This window comes from Jaculus jaculus, chromosome 18 (assembly GCF_020740685.1).
Source record: "Jaculus jaculus isolate mJacJac1 chromosome 18, mJacJac1.mat.Y.cur, whole genome shotgun sequence".
NCBI classification, from domain to species: domain Eukaryota; kingdom Metazoa; phylum Chordata; class Mammalia; order Rodentia; family Dipodidae; genus Jaculus; species Jaculus jaculus.
The window spans coordinates 21231470-21240069 of record NC_059119.1 but is presented as its reverse complement, the minus strand read 5'-3'; the positions used below and the strand labels follow the sequence as shown (position 1 = coordinate 21240069).

General features: G+C 38.8%; 1 non-coding gene across 1 annotated transcript; it reads left to right on the top strand.

Moving 5' to 3' along the window:
• Positions 1-3044: 3044 nt before the first annotated feature.
• Positions 3045-3149, top strand: LOC123455866. Its single transcript, XR_006634181.1, has one exon. It is a non-coding gene; the product is annotated as a U6 spliceosomal RNA (small nuclear RNA).
• Positions 3150-8600: the final 5451 nt, after the last annotated feature.

The following is an 8600-nucleotide window of genomic DNA, read 5'->3' as shown; positions in this document are numbered from 1 at the left end:
CTGCTTGCTCTCTCTCTCTCTCTCTCTCTCTCTCTCTCTCTCTTCATATATATATATATATATATATATATATATATATATATATATACACACACACACACACACACACATACTTAAAATACATATGTAGTATTTAAATATATTATAATATTTAAATATATATAATATTTTAAAATTATATATATTATACATATATAATATATATGTAATATTTAAATACATTATACTATTTAAATATATATAATATTTTAAAATTATATGTATATACACATATATATAATTTTTAAAATTTATATAAAAAGTTTGCATCACAGAGAGCATGTATTATCATGTAAAGTGTTAACTCTTTGTTGAGATTAAGAAGAAGCCATTAAGATAGTGCTGTAAATACAGTTCAAGCTTCTTGCACCTTTCCCATAAACTTGTTTTTTTTTTTTTTTTTTGCCCCATATAGCACTTATGGAATCACCCGTGTTTACTCATATCTCTTTCTCTCTTCTTCTCTCCTAGCTTCCCCCTCCCTCCTTCCATCCATCCATCTGTTCCTCTCTTCTCTATGAGCAGCACCCCCACCTCTCACTTGGTTCAACTGGTTCTGCATAGACAATATCATCTCCCTTCCCGCACTACTTGAACTTCCCCCAAAAGGCCTTTACACAGGGTCCAACATGTTCTCTGAAATGTTCTTCTCTCCTCCTACCAATATGGCAAAAGGCAAACCTTCTCCAAGCTGTAACTCAAAGCTCACATTCTCCAATCCACCTTCCCTGATCTTGCTACAATAGGAAGTTGGCATAGCCCCGGTAAAGAGCTCCCTCACCAGTGGAGTGAGAATGGGTTTGAGTTCAGACTTGGCATTTATTTATTATGTGTCCTCCAGTTTCAGGCTTCTTAAAGATGTCATTGCAACCTTACCTCTGTTTTCCACAGAAAGGGTATAGAGCTTGAGATCTCATTTGAGCTCTGTGAATGTGGATAAAGAAATGCATTTCAAGCCATGCATGGTGTGTACCTGAAACCCCAACATTCAGGTGTTAGAAGCAGGAGGGTAGCAAGTCTAAAGCCAATGTGAGCTTCATAAAACCTACCACAAAAACAAAACAGAGAAAGGAAAGAAAACAAGAGAAAAAAAAAAAAAAGGAAAGAAGGCAAGTGAAAGGGAAGAACATAAAGGTAAAGAAAAGGAAAGAAAAAAATATGTATATAATGGAATCACCATATATATATATTATGGATAAATCCTTGGACCCATACATTTCCTTTTTCCCTAACCTTGTATCCCAATGTCTAAATATATACTGACCAAACACAGTAAGAGAAAGAACGTAACATCCAGGGCCTGAGCCCCTCTTCCTGCACAGTTGTGCTATTTGCTGAGTGGACTGAACACCCACCACCCCTGAGTTCACCTCCTCCCATGCTTCACCAATGGCAGCAGGCAGCAGGAATCACAGCCCATTGCAAAAAGTGCATGGACTCCGTGGTCACTGCCAGTTCCAGGTAATCACTATGGAGGGTGGACCATGTACCCAGAGACCACCTGGTGCTTAGCAAAGCTGCAATCACAGAGCCAGAGATATTCCAAAGTCCTAAATCCTCCAAGAGCAGGATAGATAGGTGGAGATGCTAGGAAGCAGAAAGGTATGTTAATTTTTGTGATTTTATTACATCAAATGAATAGCAGCTATTATGTTCATTGATGCCATGTGTTGGCACATGTGGATTACTGACAAGAACTGAGAAATTGGTGATATGCCAGCTTGTAATGCAGATGTGAATCTGGCCCTCTCTGAGCATCATAAAGAAAATAAATGAGAAAGACGAGTTGATTATATGAAGCAAACCAGTGAATTAATAATTAATAATTGATTATGGGATTAATTAAATGAAGCAACCCAAGGGAAATGAGCTGGGAATGACAATTATCTGACGGAAAATACATAGGGTGACGTGATTGAGACTAATGAGAGGGTATGTCTAACTTCTTGACCTTAATTGGAAAATGTAAGTACAAATTTGTTTTGTAATTAGACACCAAAGGTCACAAACCACAAAAAAGATACACTAATCATGAAATGTCGACAAAAACATCCTTTGTTGTTTTTAATATTGCCTGATTTTAAATTCTTCCAGAATGATGTAATGGCAATCCTTACCATTCTTTAAAAATATGAATAAATGCCTATAGGGAATATGAATTGCCCAGCATAGTGGCACATGCCTTTAATCTTAACACTCAAGAGGCAGAGGTAGGAGAATCATTCTGATTTCAAGGTCAGCCTTAAACTACACAGTGAATTCCAAGTCAGCCTGGACTACAGTAAGACCCTACTGAAAAAAAAAAAAAACATGAGCCCAGGCTGGAGAGATGGCTCAAGTGGGTAAAGTACTTGCTATACAAGGATGAGAACCTGAGTTTGAGTTTGGATCCCCAGGACCCATATAAAATGCTACACATGATAATGTGCACTTGTAATCCCAGCACTGAACATAGGAGAATCCCTAGGGCTTTTGGCTAGAATTCATGAGCACTAGGTTCAGCAAGAGACTGTGTCTCAAAGAATCACTCACAGATGCAATATGTGAGTGGGCGTACACACACACACACACACACACACACACACACACACACACACACACACAGGTTCCCATATGCATACAAACATACATACACACATTCTTGCATACCTAACACACAAACACATGCAAAAAGAAATATAAACAATTTGAAACAATTATAATCATTCTAGGAAACTTAAGGAAGTCCCCTTGACTTTTTAAAACAAAAGCACTTATTTCATAAGCATATTTATGTATTTTATATATTCAAATACATTATTATGTTACGTTCTGCATTATAAAGCATTAGCCCCTAAAGGTACACATTACATTTTACAGTAAACTGCTATAAGGAAAATTTCAAATTCTAAGTATTATTTCTTTGCATGTTAACCAGAAATTAAAAAGAAAAAAGCGAAATTTGTTTGAAAAACACTATGATGAAACCTAATACAAAGATATGCTAATAAGGAATACAAAAGAGCGCTCTCTTCAGCAATACATAAACTAAAATTGTAGCAATAAAGAGAAGGTTAGCAAGGACCATGTGCAAGGATGACATGCAAATGCATGAAGTATTCCATATTAACATAAATACATAAACAAAAATGAAAAAGTACTTTTTGAAAGTCATAAAACTAAGATGTATCACATTTAGGAAAACGTACAACTCATCTACTTGGACACAAAAATAAAGAAGAAGAAAGAACAGGAAACAGCCCTCTCAAGTAGGGAAAGAACGGCACACACGTGTTCAAGCCTCTTCCAAAATCACACTTGTTTCAATCATATACCAGCCTGTCACGTTGAATCCTGACACAGCCTTACACAAAAGAAAACCTCTAGCCCAAATTGCTTATAGTATTGAGCATAAAAAAAAAGATGATACAGGAAAAGAAATCTAATTGTTTTAGCAATGGACTAGTAATATTTCCCTAAGGAAAAGCACACAGATAGTCAATAAATGTTAAACTGAAAACAACTAATTAGCATACAGATAGTAGCAATGGTTTTGTGGCTTAAACTTCTTGCAGCCTTCAAGATCCATTTTCATTCATATTCTCTAGTGCTCTTTCATTGTCTAAGTGATTTTATGTCTTTCTGATTCTCAGTCCATTTGCTCTCACATCCTCACAAAGGTACCAGAGGTCAGAAGAGGCCCACTGTGGGCTTCAGATGGTATGGTAGACAGCTCCATGCCACTGAGATGAACACCCAAACCAGTCACAGTTTGTAGGAGGAAGGGTTTACTTCAGCTTACAGATCCGAGGGGAAGCTCTGCTGGCAGCAGAAGAAGCTGGCTCCCGTTCATAAACCCAACATCACCAAACAGCCCGCACCACAGGCAAGCACAGCCGGGCGGTAGGATCCCATAGCTCAGACTCTTCTGCACACCTTGAGGCTGGAAAGCAGATCTGGCCCCCCAAATACACCTTAGGGCCAGACCCCAGGATCCAGCCACAGTTACACCTTTTCCTGCCAGGTATTTAATAAAACACATGAGCCTATTGGAGGGCTTACATTTAAACCACCCAAGATGGCCACCTTTGGTCTACTGAAGTGATATCCTTCACACCCTCTACCCTGTTTCCTCTGGAAACTGTTCTGCAAAGTCCATAGAGGCCTTCCTGCTGTGCTTGGATTTGTGGGTAGGGCTCCCCACCCTGGCCATGCATCAGAGCCAGACTGTTGTAGCCATTCTTGCAAGTTTTGGGTAAATTTTGGCCTTCTAAAGCAGGCCTTCTGTTCACTTAGAACAAGCATTGTTTCCAAAATGACAATAATAATAACAGTAATAGCAATAATAATACAATGCAAACTTACCTAGGGATATTTTGAAGGTTTCTTGTTTGTTTTAATACTTCTTCAAAGGAAATCTTGTAGCAGGCTTCCCCTGCCCCCACTCACCCTCTTTCATGGCAGCCCAAGGCCCAGAAGCCCTAACCACGGGCCAGCATGTATGCCTTGCTATAGGGCTGCCCCATGGACTACCCACTAGGAGCCTCTCTGGTCTCTGCTAACTGAGATGCCAGTAGCATCCCCACAGTTGTGATAAGCAACAGTGTCTTGCTGACACGGCTGCATGTCTTCCGTGGATGAAAAGCATCCTTAGTGAGAACGCTGCCAAATAGAGAAGGGAGAGTGGCCTGGCCATTCCATTGTTTGTTCACAGAACTCAAAGTCAAGCTCAAATGAATCTCCTCTGAGATGCCTTTCTGAACAGCTTCAGAAACGTAGTGCTCCTTATCAGTTCTCCCACAGCCTCGCTAACACAATAGGACTCACTGCTGGGTTTTCCGTACTTGCTTGTCTAATCCACAATTCCTTGAGCACAGGTCGTCACCAGCAGGGCTTGCCACATAATTGCTAGAAAGTTCTGTGTCATTCACTAAAGCTGTCTCTCCTCACAGAAGGCAAAATTTTAGTGACCGAGGCAGACTAATGTAAGTGCAATGACGATGAGAGAGCTCCCTGTATGGTTCAATCAGTGGTGCGGACGCTAAAAGTCTGGCACTTGGTTAAGTATTTGGCACATATGATTTTACTTTATCTTTGCAATAGTCCTCTGAGCCATATTTGTAACATTCACCATAGGCACAGAGACAAGCCCCTTGTCCAATAAGGCACATAGAGGATTTGAACCATGGTCAATCATGTTTCAGTTATTGTTTTAATCTTTTAAATATTTATTTATTTTTCCATTTTAACATTTTCATACATATATGTAATCAATATACTTTGGTCTTATTCCCTCCAGTCATGCTCCTATCCTTCTCCCCTCCCATTAATATCCTTCTTTTTACCCATTACTTCCCCATCTTGCTTTCATGGGTGTATTTTTACATTTTGTTTATTTATTTAATTGCAAACAGAGAGAGAGAGAGAGAAGAGGAGGGAGAGAGAAACAGAGGAAGAAAGAGGAGAGAGAAAGAATGGGCATACCAAGGTCTCTAACCACTGAAAAATAATTCTAAATACATGTGCCACTTTTTGCATCTGGCTTTACATGGGTACGAGGGAATTGAACCTGGGTCATTAGGCTTTGGAGGCAAATGCCTGAACTGCTGAGCCATCTCTCCAGCCCCACTTTCACATTTCTTTTGTCAATATGTTCATTTGTTTATTTGAGAGAGAGAATGGAGATGCCATTCTCCTACCATTGCAAATGAACTTCAGGTGTCTATACCACTTTGGACAATCTATTTCATAAAATTATAGCAGAAAAACTTCCAAAATTGAGAGAAAGAAATGTAAATACCATGACAAGAGGAACTGAGAGCCTCAAATCAGCATAATCATAGAGGAACTTCTTCATAACATATTACAGTCAAGATTCCAAAATTATAGAGCAGCCGGGCGTGGTGGCGCACGCCTTTAATCCCAGCACTCGGGAGGTAGAGGTAGGAGGATTGCTGTGAGTTCGAGGCCACCCTGAGACTCCATAGTGAATTCCAGGTCAGCCTGGGCTAGAGTGAGACCCTACTTCGAAAAAAAAAAAAAAAAATTATAGAGCAAGACTTAGGAGATGGCTCAGTGGATAAAATGCTCATACCTCAAGCCTGATCTCAGCCTGTAGATACTACATGAAAAGCCAAAAGATGTGGTAGGGATATGTAACCCCACAAAGGTGATGCTGAAGCTGGTGGTGAGGTGGAAGTCAGAGACAGGAGAATTTCACAAGCCTTCTATGCCTTGGATGCAGCCTTACATTGAGCCATCACAAAGGAAACACTAATACAACCACAACTCAATTTCATGAGCAAGAACATCACCAGGTCCCTACACACCTTCTTTGACTGCTGTGTTCCCAGCACTGCCTCTCTTAATAAATTGATTTTTTTTGTTGTTGTTTTTCCGAGGTAGGGTCTCACTCTAGCCCAGGCTGACCTGGAATTCACTATGGAGTCTCAGGGTGGCCTCGAACTCACGGCAATCCTCCTACCTCTGCCTCCCGAGTGCTGGGATTAAAGGCATGCGCCACCACGCCCAGCTTCTTAGTAAATTGATTTTTGTCTTACATAGGAGCAGATAGTAATGAAATGTTTAGCAAATTCTTTTGTGTCTGGGCCTTCTTTTACACATATGCATATAAAAATTTTATTTATCCGTACTACTGCTTGACAGTGCAGGGCATGAAAGTAATGCAGTATATAATATTAATGGAAATTTGGGAAATTTCTACTTTGTAACTTTCATAATGATGCTATTAGGAAAATTATTCTGCATTTATCTTATTTTACATACTTGCACATTTATAATAGAAGTTAAATTATTGAACTATATGTATGCATATCACAACTAAAGCCATAAATAATGAAGTTTACCAAAGTGCTGTTACTTTATTTGCTTACTTTCTTTCTGCATGTGTTTGGGAGTTTCCATAGCTACAAATTTTTACCAACACTTGGTATTTTCATCCCTGGGTGGTTTTCCTCAGGTTAGTGAGTGTCATGTCTCGCTGCATTTTTAATTTGTTATTTCCTTATTAATTAATGTCAATAAATTTTTCTTACAAACAATAATTGTTCTGTGAAGTGACGAGTTAAATTCTGTGATTAATTTTCTGACTGTGTCTTTGTCTTATCAAAAAAGGATGATTAGTTGGCTGACACAACTCAGTCAAGTAAGCCACTCAGAACCATGATCTGGGCTACAGTAAGTAACATTGAGCATGTGGACCCAATCTATAGTAAGTAACAGCTTTGAAAAAAATCAGGGTATCTTTTACAACATAGTTGTCCATATTGCCATTTCATCTTTTGACTGTGTCCTCACCTAGGAACTCAAGAACTAGAATGTTAATTCCTAATTACAGCAGTGTTGAGAGGTGGGACCCTATGGCAACTGGCTTGATCATGGAGGCAGAGGCTCTAGGAACGGACAAATGCAGTGAGTAGCTTCCCACCCTAAACTTGTAGTACAGGGAAGGCTGTGAGTACCCCACCCTTCACATTCTTCTTGTTTGTGCCCACTGGGCCTTCTAATTTCTACCATAAGCTGATATGCAGCACGAAGCCTACACAAAACACAGCCAGCCAATCTTGGACTTCTTCCTCCTCTGCCAGAATCATGAGGCTAATCTTTATTTCTTTATAAATTACCCAATCTCAGGCAATCAGTTTTAGCAACAGAAAATGGACTAAGTGGGTTATTCTGGAAACTCATTTAAACATAATGGCAATAATAATCTCCATAATCCTGGGATAATTATCAGCATAATTTGGAGCCTGTTAATAAGCTAAAATTTTCTCAAAATTTATGACTTCATTAGAGCCACCCTTGACCTAAAGGCTAACAACTAAATCACGCCTTATAAAATGCCACTTTTTTTTTTACTAGAAAATGTACTAACTGTGATTTACAATGAAATTGCTGATATAAAAAAAAAACTGGACTTCATACTATCGTGCAGTTTAAATCATTAATAGGTGCTAACGGGCTACAAATATACCCTCTTATTTAGCTTTTGGTCATAGGGTGCATCCTAAGTCATTAATAAATGGTTTCTCACCAAACTACAGAAATGTTTTCCTAGATGTCCAAAAAAAAAAAAAAAAATGACATTAAGTCTTTCCTTAGGTCTTAAGAAAGTAATTCAATTTTCTCATGTTTCCAATTAAAAGAAAATAAGGAAACGTTATCTGTTCTAACATTGTTCTAAACAATTTATTGCATAGAATCATGAACTATTTAATGTGTTAGGATAAAAGGTACTATTGTTATGGTGTGTATTTTCTTCCTTTCTCCTTCCCTCCTTCTATCCTTCCTCACTCTTGTCCCTTTTGCACATGCATGCATGTGTGTGTATGTGCGCACACACACACACACACACACATTATATGAAGTGAATATGGGATACTTAATTTCTCAGCAGTATCCTAATTATAGTGACTCTACTTATCTATGATACACACACACACACACACACACACATGTATACACACACAGAGACACACACACACATATATATATGGACTTTTTAGGTAGTGTTTCACTCTAGCCCAGGCTGACCTGGAATTCACTATGTAGTCTCAGGGTGG